This window comes from Natrix helvetica, assembly GCF_964273705.1.
Source record: "Natrix helvetica genome assembly, chromosome: 2".
Classification (NCBI taxonomy): Eukaryota; Metazoa; Chordata; class Lepidosauria; order Squamata; family Natricidae; genus Natrix; species Natrix helvetica.
Genome location: NC_138552.1, coordinates 203,361,129 through 203,388,360, shown reverse-complemented (window position 1 = coordinate 203,388,360; position 27,232 = coordinate 203,361,129). Strand labels below are relative to the sequence as shown.

At 41.6% G+C, this 27,232-nt stretch overlaps 1 protein-coding gene across 4 annotated transcripts in view; it reads left to right on the top strand.

Annotated features, from left to right (window-relative positions):
- Nucleotides 1-4,339: 4,339 nt before the first annotated feature.
- HIVEP2 (HIVEP zinc finger 2) overlaps nucleotides 4,340-27,232 on the top strand; it is a 159,099-nt gene continuing 136,206 nt past the window's right edge. For 2 of the 4 annotated variants that reach the window (XM_081942641.1, XM_081942639.1), the window contains exon 1: nucleotides 4,340-4,835. The gene's annotated coding sequence lies outside the window, so the exon portion shown is untranslated. Of the gene's footprint in view, nucleotides 4,836-5,653; nucleotides 5,875-27,232 lie in introns of those variants that run through there. The other 2 variants (XM_081942640.1, XM_081942638.1) reach the window with 1 other exon arrangement.

The window sequence follows — 27,232 nt, the reverse complement described above, 5'->3', positions numbered from 1 at the left end:
ATGCTCAGCTTGTTAAGTGCACATGAGGTATCAGGGGGTGGAGAAGACCATGGGGCAGCCTAGTACTTCTGACCACCCAAGCCCCCTGACCCACAGAAATATCTCATGCTTCCCCCCCCCTCCCCCAATATCCTGCCCCACTGGGTCTCCATAGGCACTTACCTTTTCAAGTTCTTGATTTAGATTTAGATTTACTTTATTGTCATTGTACGTATATACACAGTAAACTCATACAACAAAATTCACACAACACCCAGAGACCAGATGATCAAGCGAGCTGTATCCTCTCCAGCCTCTCTGCTGCGTTTTTTTGTGCTTGCATCCCTGGAGGCTCCGGTCGTCTTTGCAAAAAGTTTTTGGCGTGTAGAAGGGAGTTTGGGAGGGGTGCACGTGTGTTCCAGCTTCCGTTCTTTGTGCCAATAATCTTGAGGAAAGCCAGCTGAACCCTGCAGGAGTGATTGAATCCTGGTGGGCTCCATTCATCTTTGCAAAAAGCTTTTGGTGCAAAAAATGGAGGCCAGGAGGGGCATCCACTCCTGGTCACTCTTCACGCCAAAAGCTTTTTGCAAAGACGACCAGAGCCAGCTGGGATTTACACAAACCAACCATGCTAGAGAAGCTGGAGAGGGCACAGTTCACTAGATCTTTGCAAGATAAGTGATCTTCTGTGGATATCTGGGCAGGGTGGTGGTGGAGGATAAGCAGAGTGAATGTTACGATTGTTCGTAAGGGTGAACGACTGCTGCGGTGTTTTACAACATTTGTAACTTTGGGGACTGTGTCGTAAGCTCTTGGGTGTGTGTGATGGGGGTGTAACCTTGAATGGTTTCTAAGTGAACTGTCGTAACTCGACGATTACCCACCTGTACATAACTCAAATAGAAAAGAATGAACTGAGTTCAGCATAGAAGGTTGTTTAAAAAGCTCATTAAAACTTTTAATTGAAAAAGTGTATCTCAACTCATTTTATAATAGTGGAGAAAGTGAAAATTGCAATTATCTATGGGAGAAAGACTACCTTAAAATGCCTCAATAGCCCTCTAGAAATGGGAAGATTTTTCAAAGGGTTGACATCTAACATGTAAATTTTAATGAGGAAATTAATCTCTTAGATAATTAAATATTAAAATATTAAATACAAAATTACATATAGTAATAATTTCATTAAAGACTAACAAAATCTATTTCCAAATAGAAGCCTTTAATTTTTTATGTAAACAATTAGTGATCAATATAATAACATAAGCATTCTCTTATTGCTAAGCTAATTAATCCTTCCTCCAAAGTAATGTAAACCCTCCTGTTCTTTTCAGGATTTAAAAACTTTCTGGAGACTTGTTTCACATTCAACATAATGTACTAAAGCTCTAAACAGTACAGTATAAATGATACTACAGGGAATGTAAAATATGAAGCACCCAAACTTTACTTAACATTATATGATTTAGAAAATAACCGATAGCAAAATAATTGATATCCTAAATTACAGAGGTTTGAGGGTGTGACCTCATGCTCTTCTTTCAGCATTCCAATCACAAAACAATTTACTCTTCATCAAAGTGAAGACTGCAGTGAGCAGTGATTAAACTGTCCTACAGATTGCAAATTCCTAGGTCTAAGAGAGCTTCTGTAATTCTCCTGTACTGCCAGGGCAAATTGTTGCAGTCTGATTAAGCTCTAATTTGAGGCAGTGCTTTTAAAGGTAATAAAACACTGCAGAAATTATCTACCAAATTTGGCAGGGTGTGCAAAAATTGGAAGTGGCTACAAATTATACAAACACCATAAAAACTAGGAGGAATTTTCCATTTCAAACACATACACACATAACCTTTTTGGTATTTCTGAAATAAAATCAATCAATCAATCAATCAGTCTATCTATCTATCTATCTATCATCTATCTATCTATCTATCTATCTATCTATCTATCATCTATCTATCTATCTATCATCTATCTCATCTATCTATCTATCTATCTATCTATCATCTATCTATCTATCATCTATCTATCTATCTATCTATCATCTATCTATCTATCTATCATCTATCTATCTATCATCATCTATCTATCTATCATCATCTATCTAAATGGTGCTGTGTGTATGTGCACATTCCAGCATAACTCTGGAACGCCTCGAGCAATTTCAACTAAACTTGGTACACAACTGACTTATCCTCTGGGAAAAAAAATATTGTGGGGGTTAGACACCCCAGCACCCCTCAAGGTGTGTGTTCTGTTAGGATACAACCTGTTCTGCCTTACAATGGCTTCTACCATATTGCAGAAAAATGGCTTCTACTGTACAGCGCAGTAGAGTTGCCAGGCGCCTCAGAGTACTCCACAAAGGGCTCCCTCTGGTAAGGGGAAAAATCCAACATGCTCAATAAAACACGAGACCAACAGGACGTACTTCACGCAGATTGCATATAAGAAAAGAACTGCAATGTTGAACACCTTATTTCAAATATCGCGGACAAGAAGCCACTTATAAATCAAGATCAGAAAAAAGCATACCAAATGATCATAGCAAAATAGCAAGGTGGTATCACTTTCCTTGACACTTCTGGGGCCACAGGGAAAACATTTGTAACTAATGTAATTGTTTAATTGTCGAAATCAGAGCTTTTCCTGTCTAATATGAGTAGGATAAATAAATACCTGGCAACGGGTATCAGCTAGTAAGTTATAAACCATGGATAAGTGGGTCACATCCATTTCTACCAACCACACCTGTGTAGACATCTATTCCGATTTCATAATAGCATAAAACGTTGAAATGTAGCTCCTTATTGTTTTCAACATTGCAAAATCCACTGATTGAATCAAACTGTTGGGCCTGCACCAGGACACTCTACACAGTTATTTTTGTTGATGGCCAGGCAGGAAGATTTTGCATTTGAATATGAGGGCAAGTTAAGTTTTTGATAGAAGATGGTGAAGCCTTATAATTAGAAATAAAAGAGAACCTGCTCTTTAATGGACACGCACTGGAATGAAACTGGACAGCATAAACAGTGTGAAAAGTTGGAAGGAATACCAACAGGAAAGAACAACTAGATGCCCTGTGAAATTATGCCTACAGAGCAAGGTTTTATGCCAAATAGCAACCCAGTATGGGAGACTGCAGTTATGGAGTTATTGAACTCCGATATAAACTGTGATTTCTGGTGGTTTTCTCAGGTCAGCACATTACAGTCATATGAGGATCTGTTTTGATTCCATTACATCCGATTTTTCCATAATGCGTTCCATCAGTTTTTCTACCCGCCTTGGGAACAGGCAAGCACAGCCGACGTCAAACATTTTGACTTTCCATTTGGCGCACACGGTCTCAAGCCGAACCGAGAGAGAACCGCAAAAACTCACCCTATTTAAGAAGGCTGCTGTTAAGATTGACAGCCGTTAACAGCCTCCCGGACCTTCTGATCGTGTAACTTTAACCACGACCTGCTTGCTTCCCTTAACGCGAAAGACGAAATAAACTCAACCTATTTTAATATTTTTTCTAAACGTGTAAATTCTACATTCCTCGGTATGTATATCAAACAATAGGGATTAGTAAAGAGATGAACAAAAGCGAAAATAGTTAATTATACAGTCTAAAGCCTGCAACAGAATTCCTAAGCGAATCGTTTTCCGCCGGGAAATGGGCAGGGAGTCTAAACCCTTCGAAGAATGCAAGACATTATATTTAGAGTCATATGCAAAACCAGCGTCGCTCTGCAAACTGCGGATCAACTTTCCAGCGGAACAAAAACGATTCACAGAACAGACGGTTGTCCTAAAGGTTGGAAGCAGCTGCAAAAAGCAAGCTTTAAAAATGCCGCAGGAATGCGGTCGGCGTAGTGTTGGGTTTTTTTTTGGGGGGGGGGTTCTTAAATTTAGGTTCTTCTCCCGGCAGTTAATATGACCTTGGCCGGCCCAGGGAGGTGCAGAACCGGGAAGGAAAGAAACAAAAGGAGGAGGAGGAGGAGAGGAGGAGGGAAAATGGGCAGCAGAACAGAAGATCCCACCCACATCCTTAAAGGAAATTCTCAAGCTGGGAAGACGCACAACTTTCGCATGACAAGTTGAAACCGGCTCTCCGGGGAGTTCCCTTTGCAGGGGGAGGGAAGAGGAAGCGAGATCTCCCCTGACCGACGGAGGGACTCGTAGCTCCCTCTGCGATCGGGGAAGCCCCGCCTCCTTCCTTCCTTCCTTTCCCTTCCCTCCCTCCCTCCCTCCCCCGCTTTGCACGGAGCACCTCTCGTACACGCTCCGTCTGTCAAACAGACACACGCTCGAGCCAGGGCTCTCGGGAACTGGATCTTCTGGTTCAGCCTACTTCCCCTCCCTTCCCTGGGACGCAATGGGGGATCCGATGACATCACTGGCTGAGCTCTCCCCTTGCTCTTTCCCCTTGTAACTTCTGTTCTGGGAAGTGGTGCCAGGAATAACCCTGCAGATCAGAGAGGCTCCTATCGTCCAGAAGGGAGGAAAAAATACAAACACTCGCACACGCAACCGAGCACTGCGGCCTCTCGGCCCTCGTCCTTTAAGGCTGATGTATTTATAGACATACCTACACATACGAATAGTATCTGTGTGCGGATGCACTTGTATATGGTGCGGGAAAGACAGCACGGGTAGATATTTTTATTCTATTTAACCGAGGAGGATAAAAGAAGGAAGCGATGATCGATTTGAACAGAAACACACGAATCAGACACCCGTTGGCTTGTGTAATACCTGTCGCTATTTAAAGCAAAGCTGCACTCCAGACCCAGGCTTAGTAAGGGCGCAACAAGAAATGACACGCGGTGCAGGAGGCTTTCCTTCTCGTTGACTCCCAGGTGAGCTTTTGCTGCAAAGATACCTGCCTGCCTGCCTGTCTCCCCCTCTCACCTCGTTTATTTCCAATACCGAATCCTTCTCTTCAGGGGAAGGGGAACAACAACAACTGCTGATAGTTCTTTGACGTGGCCCTGATCCTTGTTACTGGAGCTACATTGGCCATAAAATAAGGAAGCGGAGAAGGGATCGGACTGTTTCATTAGCTGCCTGCCTTTCGGTGTTTGTGTGTGTGTGTGGGAGACGCAATAGAAAAGCAAATACTCGTAGTTATAACAATGCGCTGCCCTGTGATGTCTTTTTGAGCAATAGTTGGAAATAGTTGAATTGGGTTGTCAAGTGAGGTGACCAAGGGAGTGGTCGGGACAGCGTCCGGCTCTGGGCTATACAGTTCCCATGGGGGGAGATAGGGAAGGTGTCAGTGTCTCTGAGAGGGAGGCAAGGCGTATGTGTAACGTCCCTCGTTTCGTTTGTCTCGTGGGTAACGGGGCTTGTCAGACAAGCCGGGCGTCGCAGAGAGCGTTTCTCTACCGCCTGCGATGCAGGCGCGCATTTGACTAATGGAAACCGATCTTGCAGAGCCCCTTGCGAACGTTGTCACATGCTGTTCCAGTGTGTGTGTGGTGCGTCTTGATTTGCATATTAGAAGTTCAGATCTGGCAACCTGACTTAAAAAGAAACGCTTCCCCTTCCTCCCCCCCCCGCCGGTAGACAATCCTCCCCCCCTCCCTTCTGTTTTGTATGTGAATATATATCTGTGTATGTGCGCGCGCCCCAGTGCGCGCGAACGAGGTCCTTTTGCTCTTGGCCTACTGTTAGGGAATGTGGGGAATACCCAGCATGTAAGTGTATGCAGATTAAGGAGCAAAAGAGGGCTTGCGTAATCTCCTCCTGTGGGGAAGAAGTATGTGCATGGTTACTAATGAGCAGATTGAGGAGGCGGAGGAAGAGAGGACGCGGAGCTCAGAGAAGGAAGGGACGCGGCGCGGAGGTTGCTGCCGCCGGGGTCCGGCTGAGGCATCGCTCTTTGCCCATTTCAAGGTAGCTTAGCGGTGAGGTGGCGGAGAGGGCACGCGCGCAACGCCCGCGCGCGCTGGGGCTAGTTTGCGAAGGGCGTCGCGGTTTTTTTTTCCTTAGTCGGAAAGCGTTTCAAAGCGCTGGGCTTCCTGGGGGGGGGGGAGAAAGAGGGAGGGGAGGGTCGCCCGGGTGACTTGGCAACCGCCTGAGCTGGCTTCGTTAATACTTCTTGCGGGCTGTGGGGCGGAGGTGGCATGTGGGAGCCCCCCTGGTGGGGGCCGAGGAAAAAGCGCGTGGCGGCAGCAGCTGTGCGTGCGGGGGAGGAGGGGAGATGGATGTGCAGGGCGAACGGAGGAGAGAGAGGTGGTGGAGCGGGGGGGGGGAGGAAGGGAGAGGGCGGACAAGCCGAGGAGAAGGATATCTCTGTGTTGCGCCTTTATGTCTGTTCCCTGAAGTGGGTGGAACGTTGGCCCGTTCCGGGAATGTTCCATGACGTGTAAAAGCCACAGGAAGGGGGTTAACAAGGGGCTCTGCCTGCTGCTGCTGTTGCTGCGAGGGCTGCGAAAGCAGATGTGATCTCCCTCTCTCCCCTCTTCTGCATGCTGGCTTCCTTAGGGGGTTTGCAACGAAATCTTGGCTCTCGCCTCCGCCCCCTTCCCCCCTCTTGCAAAGAAATGCCCCCCCCCAACCCTTATATAATCGGTACGCATATGGATGTTTAGATACGATTATGTAACCCACTCTCCCGCTCTCATCCATGCTTGCTCCATGTAATCTTCGGCCCTTAAATGTCTGTGCGGAAGTGTGAAGAAGGGTGCGGGGCTGGAGGAGAGCTTGAGAAGAGTCCTTTAAAGATCTGCCTGATATTGTCCTTGGGGAAACTGGAGGAGGAGGGAAGGGAGTAAAGCCTGTTCTTGCCCTTTCTCCCCAGCCTTTGTTGCCTGTGTACTTTAATGATGGGAAATCAACATTTGAAGGGGAAATCCCTGGTCCCCCCCCCCCTCGGATCTTCATGAAATATTCAATACTTTCATACTTAAAACATTTCTCAGATACACCATTGCTGTTCCTTGCCTGGAAAACAGATGAACAATACAGCGTTGAGGAAAAAAAAGATGTTATCGCTTTTGTTTTATGTAGCTCTAAGGAAAATACTGTACATATAATTGTTTAGGACTAAGAACAGTGTCCTAGCGTCAGTCTTCATTTATTTGTTATAAGGGAGAAGATCTTGATAGTTACTTTTTTTCACATTGTTCCCCTATATCACAGGGATGCCTTTGTTCTTTTAAATGGTGCATGTTCTCTTTAATAAAATGCGAGACTTATATGTCTATTAAGTCTGTATTAATGCATAATGCATTACAAATAAAACTGTTTAGCAGTTTTTAGAATATGTTCATGTTTTGCTAATTAATCAGTTGACATTTTCCCCTGAACTTTTTAAAGGGCTTTTACAATTAATTGTTTTAATAGAAAATATTGCCTGTTGCTATTAGGGTTAGAAAAATGTTGTGCTTAGTAAGCTATCCATTCACAAATTTATAAAATGATTGGTTTATAGCATTGTATTCATTTCAATGGAATGGCAAGAAAATACTTTTACAATCTTAGTCTTACTGTATTATGAGGGAGATACATGAGGTAGTTTACAAATGGAAAATATGAATGAGACCCATGTTTTATTTTTGTTTTATTAAAAGAAATGTCTGTGCAATATATCTCAAGCTTTGATTTTTCCCTACTTATGCTATTGAAATAATGCTATTCTGTGTAATAGAGTACATTCTATAAAACACTATGGAGCTTACTTTTCAGTATATATGCATACTGGATTGCTCCATCTAGCTCTTTGTCAAAAAACTGCCATTCAATAAAGCTTCCATACTTTTAAAATTGATGCCAGTTTGCACAATTCCTACATAAATTAAAAATCAATTCTCTTAAAAAGTTTTTGTTGTAAAGGGAAAATAGTCAGTTGTCATTTCATATACTGTACTCATATGAAATGTTGATAGTGCACCTGCATGTTACCAGTTTTTAGTATTTAAGAATAGCACTGGAAGTATTACTGATAATAAATGATAGAATGTATATAATGTTCCCTTGGCTCTGATTTTTGTCATAATCTCCATATTTTTTACTTATTTTTTAGTATTTCTATGTTGTATGAAATTTGAAAAAGATTTATATGGTTTTTTATGATAATAGTTTGGAGATTAAGAAGTTGCAATTAAAATGCAATTATTATTATTATTTTAATTTAAAATTATAAAATCTCAGTTGTGATAATTTTACCTCTTAAAACAAGGACACAAGATAAATCCAATAAAGATTAGCCATAGCTCTTGGCAAAACTTTAAAAAATAGTGGAGAAAGAACTATATGAATTGTATAAAGCAGTGGTTCCCAACCTTTTTTTTGGCCGTGTTCCACCTAAGCATCTCTAAAATCCTGATGCTCCACCTGTGACATATAATTCTTACTTTACTCAAAAAATGAATGCTACTCACTTGGAGGAAGCCTAAAAGGCCATTAACTTGGTTTAAACAAGGCTCAAATTGCCCCCATTAAAAATCAAATCATCCCCCCCCCCCCTCACGTTGGGAACCACTGGTATAAAGTGTGGTTTTGTTACTGAGGAGGGTTTGAATTTTCTCTTATGGTGAAGTCTTAATTAACAAATACAGTTGGGAATTTGTTTTAATAAGTGATTTTTAACTTCCCAAGAATTTCAACCTTGTACATGGCTTTGTTAACTATTGCCACTAGATTGGAATAAAGATGTCCAGAATTACCTTAAGGTAAGATGGGTGACCTATACTTCTGATAAATAGATAAATACTTTTTGTTGGGCCTTATATAGTGTACCCTTTTCAGTAAGAGTTTATTTTGAATATCGGGATGTTTATGGCATTCTATGTATTTACAAATGCAGCTTCTACATTGTAAGAGTTGTCTGATCTTCATTTTAACTCAGAAATTGAGTCTGGGTTTTCTCAAGCAGCATCACTGAGTAATCTCAAATGATTCTGTTGGGGGGCAGGTTTTGTTGAAAAACTGTGGATAAAACAGCAGGTTAGGAAGTTAAAAAAACCAAGACCTGGCTGCCAGCTTCAGTTTTTTTTATGTCTTCCTACCCTCCCATCCAACTTTCATAATGGAAACAAACTGCCAATCAATTTAAGAAAGCTCTTATGATATCTGAGGACCAGAGAAAAATTAAATGTGCTACTGATAATATATGGCAACTAAAGCAGAATATGAGAAATACTAGAGATTGAAAGATATGAAATATATATGTCTCTCTGTCTGTGTTAGGTATGTATGTATATGAGAGAATGTCAAAGAAAAATGAAACATTCTTGCACCAGCCTGGAAAGGGGTATGAACATTAAGAAGGGAGAGTATCAGGCTGATGAATTGAAAACCTTTTGATTTTCTGAAAAGCTGCTTTCATTTAATCAGTTATATACACCATCTTCAGAAAATTCATTGAGATCTATATATCCTGTGATATACAGATGCAACATAAAAATTTAAAATAGGTTTTTTCTTTAAGACTGTTTTATGCATACTCAAATGTGTCAGACAGAACCAATCTTCTAAACATAAACAACAAGCTCAGATTCTTTTAACTGGGGGCAACTAAGGGTTAAGATAGCAATGTGAGTCCAGTGATAAAGGAAATTTAATGAAGAAAGCTCAGTCTTTAGAACAAGATTGGATATGTGTAGTTACTGAATTGATGGCGTGGGCATGTAAGATATAGTACAGTGGTGGCGAATCTTGTGTGGAAACATCGGGTGTACACGCTCACCAGAAATGCTGAGCTTCTGGGTTCTAGCACGCCTGCTCACCCGATGATCAGTTTGCCGGCACACATGCACAGGCCAGTTTTTGGCACCGCCACACGTATGAAGGGATCACGCTCCAGAAAAGCCAAATTTCCGGGTTATGGCATGCAAGCGCACCCACCAATCAGCTGGCCAGCACACATGCGCACACCGTTTTTTGGCACTGCTGCGTGCTCGAAGGACAGCTGATCATAGCATGCACATGTGCACCAGAAACCCGGAAGACAAACAGGCAAGGCTGTGCATGCCGAGGAACATAGCTTTGCGTAGCACTTCGGGCACCCGTGCCATAGGTTCGCCATCAAGGATATATTAGCTAATGAAAGGAAGAGTCAGTCCAAATAGGACAAAGGTATATATTTTCATTAGTTTACAATCTTTTCCCTTTATCACTATGTCCCAATTTGACTTTAATTCAAGATAGCATTTTCTGTCTCTGATGAAGTGGATTTTGGTAAATATTATACCATAATACATTTGTTAGTTTGCAAATGATTACAAGAGACTTTATTTGAGTTGCAATACATTCATGGAACTACCCTTCAAATATTTATTTGATGTAGTCAGCCAAGCCTTTTGGCTGGAAGTCTTAACAAAAAGTTTGGCTCAAGTGACCTGGTTTTCCCTTTTCCATAATAGGTGTAGATGACCAAATGTAACTTATTTGAAGAAATGCTTTCTTAATAACTTAATTCAAGCTGTAAGGCAATAGAAGAAACAACTTTAAAGGATTTCTAGATTACAACATTTTTACACGTGTCAGATCTGTTTATAGAGTCCTTGTTACTATGAAGACAAAACAAAGCCAAAAAATTGCATTCATGTGCTTCTTGCTGAGTAATGATGCATGAATCTTCTCGGACCATCTTGTACTGATAATCGTGCTGACTTTCTACTAAGTAATATGGTTTACTTTCTGTCATTTAATTTTAAAAAATCTGAATAGATATAAATCAGTAATTGGTCATTTGTAAGTCAAAGTAAGTCCTGGTTTTACAATCTTAAGAGATACCTTTGGTATAGTGGAAAGTTGTTTCTTATACGGTCCAGTTGCTTTGATGGACATGTTTTATTTTATAGTGAACACAAAGTTAACGTGTAAAACAGCAGGAAAGAAGTATCACCATTTTTTTTTTCTCCTCTAGTCCAATTTCCTTATTCACCAAACAATAAATTGTAGACATAGAAAAGGTATACAATATAATTGTATTTTTTTGGCAGAGTGAGGGTATGCAAAAATGATAAAGAGAGGGCAGTTTGGTTGCAATGATTGACAGTGGTAGAAATTGATCTTGATGACTGTTGACATTTTGTGTGTGTAACTTTACATCATACAAAATATAAAAACATAATAAAAACCTAAAAGAAAACAATAGAAGTACAGCTATACCATTGTGGCATCTAATAATGGAAAAACCCAAGTCTGTCTCTATTTCTATGTTACAGATTGGTCCGATTCCCACAACACTTAAATCATAAAGCTGTTTGTTCCATTTTGATTTGGCATGTGTTAAACTGAAAAATTTGCTTTGTGATCATCTAAAGCTTGGGACCATGTTCAAACTTTACCAACTATTATTAATTTTACCAGTTAGATAATTTGTTAATTATTAGATGTTAGATAATTTCAAACTTGTTTTATTTAGCTGCACAGTTGTACAAATTGTCTTCCAGTTAAGAGTAATCATGTATTATAACCTGGCAGCAAAGCTTTTTGTTTCTTTCTCATGACCCTGCCATCGGGCCATACCATGAGGAGCTACCTTTCTTGGGGGACAAAGTTACCCTGCATGCTAGTAAAGAGTTTTATCTCCCCTTCCACATTTTGCATTACCACGTATCTGAGGTAATTACTTGAAAAGGGCTTTCCTTCTCCTCCTCCTTTCATTGTTTTCAATTTAATTACCTCTTTGCTTTCATTTCCTTTGTAGGAACATGATATTTGCTTCCTTAGTTTTATAGGACCAGCAAAAGACCATAGATCAGTGATAGTTAACCTTTTTGTCTGCACGTGCCGAAAGCATGTGTACGTGCACCCATAATGCAATGCGCACATACCCCCTGGGCATCCTCTGTCCCCCAGTGCATGCGTGTGTAACCCCCCCATGCATGTGCCCCACCCTCTTCCATAATAATAATAATAATTAATAATAATAATAATAATAATTAATAATAATAATAATAATTAATAATAATAATAATAATAATAATAATAATAATAATAATAATAATAATAATAATAATAATAATAATAATAATAATAATAATAATAATAATAATATTTAATGCTTCTAGACCGCCCCCTCTCCCGCAAGGGACTCGGGGCGGTGTACAGTTCATACAAAATATAACAGGATACAATAAAATTAAATTAAATATGTACAGTTGACAATTGACATGGAGGAGGTTAAAATGTAGTTAAAAGAACTGTACAAAGCAGATATAAAATAAATTCAAACCCCTAAAAACAAATACAGTAGATTAAAAAACCCCTAAAATAACCAGATATAATACATTTGCCAGGAGGGACAGTTGAATTATGCCAGGCCTGCCAGTCGGAACAGGTGGGTCTTCAGTTTTTGCCGGAAGGAGCGGAGGTCAGAAGTGGTTCTAATGTCGGGGGGGAGGTCATTCCAGAGGGTTGGGCCCATCACAGAGAAGGCCCTACTCCTCGGTGTCGCCCGCTGGCATTGCCTAGTGGACGGCACCAGGAGAAGTCCCTCCCTGTGTGAGCGTATTGGCCGCAGGGATGTATGTGGCAGGATGCGATCCCGCAAGTAACTAGGGTCCATGTTCATGTGACCCCCCATGCATGCTCCCCATGCATACACATGCCTCCCCATGCATGCACACGTATCTCCCGCATGTGGCAGAGTCCAGCTGATTGCCTGATGTCTAGAAATTAAGCAGGGACAGATCTGGTTAATCCTTGCGTAGGAGATGGCTATGGTTAATTCTTAGATAGGAGACCAGTAAGACATTTCAGGGCTATAGGCCAGAAGCAAGCAACACATGTGTATATGTGTATGTAAAAAATAAATAAAGATCCAATTGTTCAGTCACACCACCTCATTTATATGCATAATTTACATACAAAAGAACCAGGGCTTATCATAGGCATCCTGACTTTTTTGACCCATCCTACAGATTTCCTTAATGTATACTAATCTGAGAAGCTTAATAAGAGGAAGACAACATCAAGTTACAGAAATTTATACAGCTATGCCATGTACATCATGGAATTCAGGTAGAAATGTATTTATTATTATATTTCTCATCTTCTAGTAAGTAGTAGTGTCTACTTATATAGAGAGGGTGATGATAGAAACCCTTAATTAGACAGTTGTCCCTCTAAGCAAATGCAAACTCTTGTAAGAAATGTATGTGGCGGATGGGTTCCTGCCTGTTCTAACTGGTTCAGTAGAAGAGGTTCCAGAAATCTACCATGCCGTTTAGAACCAGTTGGAATGCTTGGCTCGCTCCCCCCACCCGACGCGATCTCCTTTCATTCTCCGTCTGCCTCATTCACTCCTTTGGGCAGCAGAGAACGAAAGGAGATTACATAGCCGAGGGCAAAGGAGCCTGCAGTCTCTTTCATTCAAATGTTTGGGCGGGGTGGTGGTGTTTCTCGCATGCCTTCTTTCTTTCTCCAAAGGCGTGCGAGAAAGCCCCCCCCATTGCCCAAACGTGTCCTGGAACTGCGCCACGAGGTAAGGGAAGCAGGTCTTGGGAGAGACCTTCCGTCCCTCTCCAGATAGCCCATGCCGAAAGAGAGGAGGTGGGCTGGTTTGAATGAGGGCAATCTGGCAATTTAGTGGCCCGCCTTCTTTGCTAGTTTGAGTGGGTGGAGAAAGACATGCAATAGTTGAGGGCGAAGGTGTTTCCCTTTACCCTTGGAGGCAGGGGTGCTTTATCACAAGCCTCCTTTCTTTCTCTGCCTGCCCGAATTAGCGAAGGAGGTGTTGGCCCCAAACTGCCCGCTCAGCCGCATTCAAACCAGCCCGTCCCTTTTTGTCTCCCGGCATGGGCTCTCTGGAGGGGGAGGTTCTTTCCAAAGACTGGCTTCTTTCTGGCGTGGCGGCGATGGCAAGAAGCAGCTGCCAGCAAAGGCAAGAGTCCTGCCGCCGCGCCGGATTCAGCAAACCAGGCGGCTGTCAGAGAGAAGAGGACAGCGCTTGCCCGTGGGCTTGTGCAACAGCCAAATCCTTGCCTCCTTCGGCTGCTGCACAAGCCCACGTGGCGTGGGCTGCCCTCTTTTCTCTTGACAGCAGCCTGGTTAAAAAGAAGGATGAGGCTCTACTGGTCCAGAGCCCATCCATGGGAGGAGGGGGGCCCCTCGCGTTCCTCGTCTTCCTGGATGGACTCCAGACCAGCGGAGCCTCGTCCTTTTTAACCAGCGGCTGTCGAGAGATGAGGGCAGCGCACACCACATGGGCTTGTGCAGCAGCCAAAGAACAGATGGATTCAGCTGCTGCACAAGCCCAAGGGCACACGCTGTCCTCTTCTCTCTGACGGCCACCTGGTTAAAAAGAAGGATGAGGCTCCGCTGGTCTGGAGCCCATCTGGGAAGATGAGGAACGCGAGGGGGACCCCTCCCCCCGCAGATGGGCTCCAGACCAGCAGAGCCTTGTCCTTTTTAACCAGGTGGCTGTCAAGAGAAAAGAGGGCAACACATGCCACATGGGCTTGTGCAGCAGCCGAAGAACAGGAGGTGAGGATTCGGCTCTGCACAAGCCCAAGGGCACGAGCTGTCCTCTCTGACACCAACCTGGTTAAAAAGAAGGATGAGGCTCCGCTGGTCCGGAGCCATCCACAGGGGGAGGGGTCCCCCTTACGTTCCTTGTCTTCCCAGATGGGGAAGGAAAAGCAGTGAGCGGGCGGGCATGGCCTGGCTTCCAAGTTGGATAATGAGCTCCTAGACCCAGCAAATCTATAGGAGAGAGGCTGCTGAAAGGAGCCAAAAAAACTTTGGTCCGTTTTCGTGCCTTCAGGTGGAGCAGAGCTCAGAGCCAGGATGCTGTGCAGGGCCCGCTTCCTTCCACCTGAAGACACAAAAAATGGAATGCAAAAGGAGGAACCCAGGGTGGGTTGGAGGCACTATGCATGACTGCAGGACACAAGCACACACCAAATGTGCAATTCGGTGTCAAGTCCTATACCTGGGAGTGGAGGTGGTGAAGGGAGAGGCATGGAGAGGTCCAGTGGCACAATCCGCCAGACAGCAGCGGCAAGCTCAGAAATTTTCTTCTGGATTCCTCTCTGTCCTGCCTCCTCCGATCTCCCAAAGTTCTTTCCCCAGCATGTGATAGCTTTCTACTGGATTCCTCTCTGTCCTGCCTCCTCCGATCTCCCTAATTTTGGCCCTTAATCCTCCAGTTGTCTATTTTTGGGAGTTTTTCCCCTCTCTTCCCCCCTCCCCCCATTTCATAGGAGTCCCCAAAATTTTTTGCCACATGGCTTAGGTGATGGTGGTCATGTGACTGAGTGTGCATGAGTGATGTCAAATTGGCCATACCTTCCCGGTCACATGACCGCCAAGCCACGCCCACAAAATAGGCCACACCCACAGAATAGGTTCTAAAAAATTTGAAACCCACCACTGGCATATGGGCTGCATAGTTCAAAGTTTTTGGATTATATTTCTTAGTAGCATAAACACTCTATTTAGTTGTAAACAAACATGGTTTATTTGTTATAGCAACCAATTAGTATGTCTACTTATTCAGAAAATAAATTTGATGTAGTCCAGTTTGGTCTACTGGAAGAGCCATCTTTAGTGATTAAGGCATCTGGCTATGGAAACCAAGACAGAATGAGTTCTGGTCCCACCTTAGGTATGAATTTGTGTAACTTTGAGCCAGTCAACACACTCAGCCCAATCCAGCTCATAGGATTGTTGTTGTGAGGAAAATAGGAGGAGGAAGGAATATGCAATATATTTCCTGCCTAATTGAGTTATTTATAAAAATAATAAAGACAGGCTAAGCAAACCTAAAAATATTAATTTTATTTTAAGTTAGCCCTGTTATCTTTATTTGTTGTATAGGCAATACATTGATAAGATCAAGCTTGTGATATAGAACATACTGTTAATATGAAACAAATTATTTTGGAGTTAAATGCAGTAGTATTTCAGTTGAGACATTTTGAAAACTATTTCGATTTGTCATATTAGTAACAAACACTAGAAAATCCACCTGATTCTTATTTTTTATTAACTGAAAATTCAGAATTTTATTTTCCTCCTTTTGAGGGGAGGAGATAATGTAAATATTTCTTGAAGGAACTTTTGTAGGGTGTAGTGTGGCGGTGGGTGCGCAAGTGTGGGCAGCATGCGTGCCCATGGTGGATGGCCGTTCCTGTCGCAGCATGCCGGTTACAACAGGATCCGGAATCCACCACTGATTTATATGCCGCTAATTTAGCAAGTATAGATGGAGTACAATGTGCAGTCTAAAAATAATCATAAAGTAATACATAATTCAAAGATGCAATCAATAACATAGAAAACAGCATCTAATTAACATCTTCCTAAATGAATGCCTTTGGAAGAGGAATGTTTTTATCAGTATTAAAAAAAAACAGGAGTGTGTTGGCTAGCTAGTCTGTGGGCTTTAGGACACAAGTTTTTTACAGAGAGGGAGGAGAGCTGTATCTGAGGAGTTCATATTCAGGTTTCCAGTCCCCTGATCCCTTGTGAGGTGGACAGCCAAAGTGTCTAGATCATGTAGGGTAGACACATTCTACTTGAGGTTGGGGTGTGGGGTTACAGTGCTAGTAGTAACAAAGGTCCAAGCCACTTACGACTGAACATTATCTCTCAGTCTCTTAACATTGTTTCTTACTAGACAAGCATTTTGCACTCATAAGAAGAATTAAAGCACAAAATAGTGCCAGGACATTGTTAATTTTGAAAAACTACCTGTTTGTGCAACCTTTGCAAAATTGGTCTTTTCATCTTTTGTACTTCTGGTACAAAAATACCTTTGTATTTTGCATTTTTTACCTTTCAAGAAGTGTCCTGCTCTCAACTTTCAACCAGCCAGTTTAGAAAAAAATGACACAGGCCAGCTGATACAGGATTGTGGTGACAAGAAAACATGATAATCTCTTCAGTGGATTTTCTTTCACTTTTAGTGTCATAAATACAGTACATCATAGCTTAGGACAGCGCTGGCGAACCTTTTTTGGCTCGCATGCCATAAGTGGGGGGAGTGCAGGGGGTCGTGTGCGGCCGTGCCGCACCCATAATGCAATGCGCTCCCCCCAATGTGCATGCGTGCACCATTTTTACATGCTTTTTCCGCCCTCCCCAGGCTCCAGAGGCTTTATAGGAGCCGGGGGACAGCGAAAACAGCCTCTCCCGCCCTCCGGGCGCCCTCCAGAGGCTTCAGGGACCGTCAGGAGGCTTCCTTGATGCCTTCGGAGCGCTCAACTCCCCTGCTTCCTTCAGAATTGTCTTCAGCTGTTGTGATGTGCTGGGGAATGGTAAATATAACTAGTGATATCCATTAAGAAGCTGTAATAATTCAAAATGACACCATGTACATTATGTGTGTTATGACACCATAGTTCAAATGGTATGACTGTGATGACATCTTTACATTTAACATATATACTTAAATTCTGTTGCATGTATGCTGGCAGCAAGGTACACATTCATTTTTCCCTCTTTCAGTTTCTCCCCACTTTGGAAGCCCATGTCCATTCTTTTTACTTCTAAATAATGAAGCATACTTGACATACCAAGCATTATTATGTTAAATTTATCTTTTTGCTTACTTCAGAGTCACCACGCCAGGAGATTATGCAACAAGAACTGGTTTGCTAAAGTGGAGCAGATTGGGGAGTGGGTATAGAACTGGCAAATGAAAAGGAGATCTGGAAAAAGCGAAACTAGAAATAGGGTGGAAAAAGCTGGATTTATTCTTCCAGTAGCATATCACTGTTATAAATGCCCATATCCCTTTTCTAGGAAACTTGAGCAAAATACTGAGTTTGACACAAGAAATAGGATGCGAAATCCAGGTGAGCAGCTTCATTGTAAAGCTAAGTCTACCATTGATGGCAATTGGCAACTTGTGATAGGGATTATGGATACACATTTTGTCTGTTTGTTCCTATCCCATTATCTGTTTTTTTTCAGGAAACTGATGCTTGTGCCTTAAGGGATATGAAGTTATTGATGGGGAAATTATGTACATTCTTGAAAGCAGTTTATGTAGTGCATTGGCCTGAACTATGGATTGAGTTTTGCTCAGTTAAAAATTAACTTCTGATATGAAGACTAAGTGTATTTTTAGTAACTCACTGGTTTCTTAGTTTTACCCTATTTCTTCTGCGCAGCCTAGGGATCCTCTTTATGACATTGTTACAGGGATTACTTAGAATCTATGTAGTGTACTTTGGATAGTCAAAGTGCTAAAAATTATCATTACTTAGCCTGGAATTACAGGGAGTTAATTCTTTGACTACTTCATGTTTTTAAAAACTTTATGGAATTTTATACATGATGATATTAAGTGTTGGTAATACCCAGTTTAATGAGAGCATTGTGATATTGTTTTTGTGAAAATTAATTTCCGTGATCTGTGTAGAAGATGTATGGCTGTTTTATAGAATGTGAAATGATGCATTCTTAATTGTTTTCCAAGGTCTCTATTTATATTTTAATTTTAACAACTACAATGATATGCAGATGTTAGATGTTTGCGTTCACAGAATGGCTTCCCCACCTGTATTTCATCATTCAGTTCTTTATTCATTGTCTGTCCCAAATTAGAACATGTGCAATGCTTTGGATTTGAAATATTGCAAAGCATTTTTTTTAGAGAGAGCCATTCAGTTGTTGCAAAATATATTCAGGGAAGATATTGCTTTGAACACCTGTAATGGCAACTAAACAAAGAGATTGGCAGAAAACAAGATGGTTAGAGGTTGCACTGATGACACTAGCTTGATTTTACAAGTTTCTGATTGTCCTGGCAAAATAAGGTCCATCGGATCATGAAGAGTTGGAAACAAGTGAGTGATTTAAAACAATAAAAGTGTAGTTTGGACTAACCAATGCATAGAGCAATATCAGGTCTAAATATTTTTCAGTTCTGAATTTATTTGGCATACAAAAGTCAGGTCAGATGAAATAAACACAACAGAAATGACTATCTTTCCAGGAATAATGGGAGTGAAAGCACGTGTTGTCTCTTGCTGGAGAAATCAGCCCAACAGATTGAAGCAGATAGAACTAATTATTTCTTTCAGTACAAAAGCCTTCCCAACGATTTTAATAGTTTTGAACAGGGAAAAATTGGAGTTATCCCAATGTTCAGAGGAGCCAGTGTATGAACAAAAATGTGGCTTATACATGAATGCCTGTAAAAATATTTATTTGTTATTCACTTGGTGATCCTAACTCACCATCTGAATTGCTTTGGAGCACTGTACATTGTTGACTTTAGCTGTCTGTGGTAATGTGTAGTGGACAAATTTTGCATTTTTGTTTTACATGGTGAACATGCAAAATTGGTCTAACTGTTTCAGCTTGACGGCTGTGAACAGTTGGAAATTACTAGTTCTTGCCTACTTCTCATTATGAGAATTAGGAACAAGGTTGCCATTTACCTATTCTTTAATTCTGTATTCAGTTGGAATGAATGGCAAAATACTATAATATTTCAGGCTGCTGCTTTCCAGGTTGTACCTAGAAAAAAAGGCCTCCATCCTTTGCAATCAACTCACCAAAAGCAATTTATTAGAATATGAAATTAAGTGCAGCTTAAAGAATTGAATAGTTTTTAAATTTAATTTAAGGATTTTTTTTAAAAAAATGGCTATTTCTCTTGTATGAAATATTACACAATATTATGTTGAATAAGATTGAGTTGACCTCATATCTTTAAGTGTTTTTGTTTTGACTTTTAAAAACACTTCATGGCATAGGGCTGGGTTATATGAGGCACTATCCCTTCCTGATTACACCCATCTACCCCATCGGTTCTATCTGCTAAAGAGCTACATTTGGTGAGCCTAAGGAGAGGGTTTTTTTTCCAGTTGAAGTACCCACCTTATGGAACAACATTTCCCTGAAGTGAAGTTGCCTCTATCCCTGTTAATGTTTTGTAAATCTCTCAAAATGTGAGTATGTCACCAGGCTTTGGAGTCTCAAGGGAATGGGGAGTTGCTGAGGTGGCTCTATTACTATAATTTGTTATCCTCTTCTTGCCTTTTAATCATAATTTTAATATTTCTAACTTGTTAACAGTTTTATTTTTTATTCTATACTGCCAGAATCATGTTCTGTGAGATGGATGGCTATGTAAATATGAGGAATAAACACACAAAGACAGAGAACTATAAAGATAGAGAACTTCTGCTTACATTTGTTCAGCACAGTTTTGCTTTACAATATCTGCAGTTTGTCACTTGATCCTGGTTGATAGTTCATGTCTGTAAGGCAGGCTATAACAGTGGAGGACAATTTGGATCACATGACACTGTCGACGAAGTGGATTGTGGATGGCAATCCACAGGAGGAATAAATAGACACTGGGATTATTTACAAGCAGAAGGCTCCCATATGTTTCAGGTTGAAGACATTTAGAGAGAAAGTCTTGAGAGAAAGTTTGTAAATAGTGATATTTTTCCCTTTAAATATGCCCTGAAGGTTTAAAATCTTGGGAAATTATGCAGAGTAAAAACATTTTTAAATCTATTCTTCTCTAATCTTGAGCTATTTTCCATAGCAGGAGCTGCTTGTTCTTAATGGTTGTTTCTATTTCAGCTGCATCTCTCTTTCCAACTGTACTTCCTTTTCTTTTTAGGTGTGTGGATAGGGGGGACTGACAAGTGTTTTGCAGCAGATTGGGTACTCTAGGTCTTGTGTATATAAAAGTTTTATCAAAAAGAACTGAACTTGTGCAGCGGTTGGTTCGCTTGTTGGTTGTTTGCTGTCATTTGCAACTTCTTAAAGCCTCTCTCTTTCTCTCTCTCTCTGGTGACCTCTTTCCAAAGCCATTCCTGAGAATTAAGGAATCCTCTGAAGTAATGCAGAATGGAGAATTGGTGCATTGCCATAGCATGCTGAATTGGCAAAACAGTTTGTACTAGACATATTAAGGTGCAAGCAGCTTCTTTTCTCATATAGTTCTTTCTCCAAGCTTTTTGCATATACCTATTGGCTTATAATTAACTGTTGAGTAAGGGGCTGTCAGAGATTATATATGACTCTTTCACAGAAAGTTTTTTGAATGGATTAGGAGTTTCAAAAATAATCAGCACATTTATTTTTAAAATATTGCCTATTTGGAAAAAAAGTCATTGAAAACAGTTGCATCTGAATATAGAGACAATGCAGAAGTTTAAACATAAGTTAACAGAAGCTGGCATAATGTCTGATAAACAGATTTCAAGAGGTGTTTACTATTTATGTGCAGATCTTTTTAGATTCAAAATAAGAAAACATTGAATGTGGTAGTTGACACATTTTTACTGAGTAGTTTGTAACACCTACTTTGATAGGAATAACAACTTTCAAATGTTTCTTTTTGCCTTTCTATACTTATTTTTTTATTTTCCCTACTCCTCCTTACAGAACTTTTCTAGGGTAGAAATATTCTTAGATCAGTTTGGATGAACTGCATGTTTGTGACCTTCCTACAGATCCATTATTGAAATCTGGGGACTAAGAAAGCCATTTCAAAATCTTTTATTTTTTCACCCCTATTTAAGTATGTCATGATCAATCTGAAGGGATGTTTTGCATAAGAACTGTGGTGGCACAGTGGTTAGAGTGCAGTACTGCAGGCTGTTTCTGCTAACTGCCGGCTGCCAGCAGTTGGGTAGTTCGAGTCTCACCAAGTCAAGGTTGACTCAGACTTCTATCCTTCCGAGGTCGGTAAAATGAAGACCCAGATTGTTGGGGGCAATATGCTGACCCACTTAGAGAGGGCTGTAAAGCACTATGAAGCGGTATATACTGTAAGTCTGCTATTGCTATTATTGTCTTGCTGAAAAATCTATTTTCAGATTTTACTGACCATGAGCTCTGCTGGTGCTGCCTGCAAACGAATGTTGGTTCTTACCTGAACGTTGCTTCTCATGACATTGGTGGGAGGTGCCACTGGTGGGCTGTTATCAGTGCTGATTGGTCCATAGACTGAGAGAAAGTGTTGCAGCCACGCCTCTACTCCTTCTGCCCCAGTTCCTCGAGGTCGTGTGGAGTACAATGATCTGTAATAGAAAATCACAACAAGGGTACCTCATCCCCAGACAGTCCACTATGACTAACTAGGGTGGGATGTGGCACCTCCTGCCAATGTCATGAGAAGCAACATTCAGGTAAGAACCAACGTTCATTCTACATGATATAGTGCGGAAGGTGCCACTGGTGGGATGTACCCAAGCTACCGGAAATAAGTGATGAATCCGTAGTGGCTGCAGGAGCCACTACTTGCTGCAACACTCTGTGTCCAAAGGACGCTTCTGCTGATGCATAAGCATCTAGCCTATAGTGATGTATGAAGGGAGTAGGGGAGACCCAAGAGGCCACCCGACAGATATTCTCAAATGGCGCTCTGGTCGCCCACACCACTGTGGTAGCCGCACTTCGAGTTGAATGTGCAGTAATACCCTGAGGTGGGGTTTTATCTTTTGTCTCATAGGCCAAGGAGATGGTTCTCCTCAACCATCGTCCTATAATGGTAGGAGTGACTCTAGCTCCCTGAGTGGCCAGTTGGAAAGACACCAGCAACACCTCAGATTTACAAAGCCCTCTTGCGTGGGATGGACAGAAATTGGGTAATACTACTTCCTGTGCCCTGTGAAAGGGAGTATTCTCCTTTGGGAGGAAGGACGGGTCTAACCATAGGATTACCCTGTCCTGATGGAAAATGCACAAGTCATCTCGAGATGAAAGAGCTCCGAGCTCTGAAATGTGCCTGGCCGATGTAATGGCTATCAAGAAAGCGACTTTCATTGTCAAGAGCTGGAGAGGTACTGTGTGTATGGGCTCAAATGGGAGACTGAAGGACCAATGGTAAATCCCAAGGTGGGAATCGATGTATGGTTGGAGGAGACAGATTTGCCACACCTTTTTAGAACCATTTGGTAAGTGGTAGGTGCAGTAAGGGGGCTAGGCCCTCCCCGGGTAAGAGTTGAAAACACCGCAATTTGACGGCGCAGTGTGCTATGAGCAAGGCTAAGCCATCCTGTAAAAAATTCCAGGACCTGTGGTATTGAAGCGTCAGATGGAATTATGGTCGTCGACCTGCACCACCTGACTAATGCCGGCCACGTGGCATTGTAGATCCTTGTGGTCAATGGTTGTCTGGATGCCTCCAGATAGAGATAACTCTTACAGAGATGTTCACTTTCTTCAGGAGACCCCCGTTCAAGTGCCAGGCAGTCAGTTGGAGCCACTGGGGCTCCGGATGTATGAAGACCCCCTGGTACAGACAGATCTCCTCCCTGGGGATTCTCCCAAGGTGGAGACATGGAAAGTTGTATTAAATCCACATACCACGGTCTCCTGGGCCAGTTTGGTGCTATCAGAATAAATTCCGCCCCCTCTAACACTTTCTTCCTGATGGTCCCTGGAAGAAGGAGAAGGGGGGGCAAAGGTGTACAAGATGCCTATCAGCCATCTGCATCTCAGAGCGTCTGTGTCCTCTGCCCATCGATTTCAGTATCTGGATACAAACTGAGGAAGTTGAGCATTCGCCGGGATGGCAAAAAGGTCTATCACCGGTGTCCCAAAACAATGGCAAACATGGCAAAAAAGGTCTGGATGGAGCTGCCACTCCCCATGGTCCACAGTGGCCTGACTGAGCCCATCTGCTTGATGGTTGGCAGTCCCGGAAAGATGGTCCGCTACAATCAAGGCCACATGCATCTCCACCCACTAGATAAGTCTGTGTGCCTCTGTCCACAAAGCCTTCGAGTGAGTTCTGCCTTGCCTGTTCATGTGTGCCTTGGTGGTGGTGATGTTGGTGAGAAGTAACGTGCTTGCATCGTAAGTCAGGCTGAAAATGGTGCAGTGCTAGTTGAGCTGCTTTCAGCTCGAGCCAGTTTATATTGTGGCGCAGGTCTGTGGCGTTCCAACGTCCCTGCGCCAGCTTTGAGCCTATCCATGTCCCCCAGCCATAAAGGCTGGCATCTGTGGTCACGGTTACTCTTGTTGGCTCTCTGAACTCCAATCCTAGAGTGAGTGCTGCAGAGAGCCACTACCGGAGCGACAGGCAGACTTGTGGAGACACTGGAATGGCCAAAGGTCAGTTGCTCATCATTTGTCTTTGATATGGGGCTAAGGCCCACTGTAATGTCCTGGTGTGAAGACGTGCCCAGGGCACTATCCCAATTGACGAAATCATTGTGCCTAATAGTTGGGAAAGGTCTACTATGGGTACTGGAATGTACTTTATGGACCAATTTTTGCAGGTTGGACCGATGGTCCTGGGACAGAAAAACCAACACTGCCCCCAAGTCTATTATTGCTCTCAGGTGCAAAATTTTCATGGTGGGCGTGAGATGGCTGAAAACCCCACCTGTTGTAAAGTTCTAATGGTAAGATGGAAATCGTGAATTGCCGGATCATAACAGTGGGCTTGCCCTGAGACATCATCTGGGCAGCATTGGAGTCTTACTAGGATGGATAAGCTGCCAATGCTGCCAGGACTTTGGTGAACGATCTTGGGGCTGAGGCCAGCCCAAGGGCAACACCTGGTATTGATAATGAGACTCCTCCTGAGCAAACCTGAGGTACCTGCAGTGAGATGGTAGTACCGGGATGTGCAGATACGCCTCAGTGAGGTCTATTGAAGCCAGATAGTCCCCCTGTCTGATCCCCTGTAATATGGACCTCAGAGAGGCCATCTTAAAACATCTATAGATAACGTACCGGTTCAGATATTTCAGATCAAGGATCGCTCTCCACACCCCTGAACTCTTAGGAATAATAAAAAGGTTTGAGTAAAACCCCAATCCCCGCTCCTCCATCGGAACCAGCTCAATTGCTCGAATCTCCAGTAAGTGTTGAATTGCGAGCCTTACGAGATTTCACTTTGCTGGGTTCCGAGAAGACGGGAACGACCTGAAGAGATTGGGAGGGGAGGACAGAAATTCTAATCTGAGGCTCTGATGTACAGTTGCGAGGACCCAAGCGTCCATTGTTAAGCACTCCAATTGTGACACAAAATGATTCAGGTGGCCTCTTATGAGAAGGGTAGGATTAGATTCAGTTCCCTTTGCGGAAAGGGCGACTGCTTCCCCCACGAAAGGGCCACTTGGATTGGCCCTGGGGTCTACTCCTGTCACAGAACCCACAGATCATTTCATATCTGTTAGAAAATTTAGCTGGCATTGAAGTAGTTGGCCACAGATCCATAGTGCAGTGTTGCTTATAACATAATGATCTGCATGGGGCAGTCACCAGAAGAAATATTTTTTTCAGCTTCATCACAAAAATAATGGTCTAAACTAAAGTATGGAGAGGAAAATGTTGAAATATTTTGAAGGAAATAACTTTGGACTGATGAACAGAAAAAATTATTTGTTACAACAATGTAAAATATATTTGGAGTAAAAAGGTGAATATTTGAAGAAAAGAACACATTGCCAAATGTTAAACTCAAGGTGGCTTTATTGTACTTTAAGATTATTTGGAAGCCTGTTGCTCAGAATATACTATGTAGGTGGAAGGAAGAATGGATTTGACTATATATCCATATATTCTAATGTTCCATAGTCAGGAAAGAAATTAAAGCTGAAAAGAAGTTGGATATTTCATCAAGACAAGTTTACTAAACATACCTCCAAATCAACCATGTTTGCACTTAACAGGAAAGCAAAATAATGCCTTTGGAAATTAAAATATATAAATGGAGCTGGAAAATATTTGAGTTTCATTAGAAAAAAATGTTGGTAACCAGAATTTGAAGAAGCCATTATTAATGAATAATTAATATAAATTAGAGATAATGGTGAAGCTAAATCTGTAATAGTTATGGTGTTCTATGTTGATACTTTCTTAAAGTACCTAGAATTGTTGAGAGTCATGTGGTATCCAAGTTTAATAAATTATTATTTAATAATAAGACATGGTTTGCAAGATAAATATGTCTTCACTAGATGGCATCATAGCAGCTTGTGAGCTATGTGGAAGAATTTTAAAATATGTATAGGTGTCCATACAAACTACACAGATTTATTCTGTGTCTTCGTTAAAGGTGTATGTATGTGTGTTAAAAGCTAATATTCACACCTTAGTAACATGATAATTCTAATTGCAATTCTGCTACCTAGGCAAAGTCTGTTCAACAGACTTTTTAAAAGTGTTAAGTTATATCTGTTTGGATGACAAAGAAAGCATTTAATTTAGCTTTTCCTCTAGAAAAAGAAAACTTTTCATGAATATACTAGGAAATTATATTTTTACTGAAGTAATGTGTTAAACTTGTAAGCCATTCCAACAACTCTAGAAAATTTGGAATATGAGCAAGAGAAACATGGATTGAGACATGACTGTCCTGATTGCTGTCTGATTGTTGTCATAGTTGCTTTAAATCTCATATATTCAACTTCTAATTTCTAATATATATATTTACCCACTCAACCAAGACAGCTTGCTCTCAATAGCAAAGTTAATGATAAGTTTTCAATTTCATCCTAAAAAAAAAATTCCAGCAATTTTCCCATTGAAGTATAGAGGTGGTACCTGCTGAATATCAGAGGTGGTATTCAGCAGGTTCTGATCAGTTCTGGAGAACCTGTAGTGAACATTTTGAGTAGTTTGGAGAACCGGTAAATGCCACCTCTAGCTGGCCCCGCCCCCATCTGTTCTCTGCCTCCTGAGTCCCAGCTGATTTGGGAGGAAATGGGGATTTTGCAGTAACCTTCCCCTGGAGTGGAGTGGGAATGGAAATTTTACAGTATCCTTTCCCTGCCACGCCCACCAAGCCACATCACACCCACAGAACTAGAAGTAAAATTTTTTGAATCCCATCACTGAAGTATGTTGAATAACACATTAAGTTAGTCAATATGCCTTGTTCAATTAATCATGGTTAAAATATACCAGGACTTAGCACAAAATACAAACATAACCAGTACAGACTTAATGGGAAGTAGGAACAGGTGGATTATTCAGCTTATGTTAGAAGGAAATACTCTCGAATACATGAAAATATTATAACCTTGGGCAAAAGATGTGAGTTAACAAAGCACATTATTGAGTAACCCGATTATCTGATAAGGATCTTAACCCTGTAGGACTTGTACTGAGTTTGTGAACATTCTTTTAGTATGTTTCTTATTGCACAGGTAGAAATATGTGTACACTATGTAGTAATTGCAAATTGTGGAGCTCACTGGATTATTAATAAAGGACTTATTTCCATAGTTACAATCTTCATATCTTCAGGGATCCTCTAGATATCCAAAAATACCTAAATGTTTCTTTAGTAGTATAATACACCAATACATCTTCTAATAGAATATATTATTTATATTATTTATACTTAATCAGTAAATAG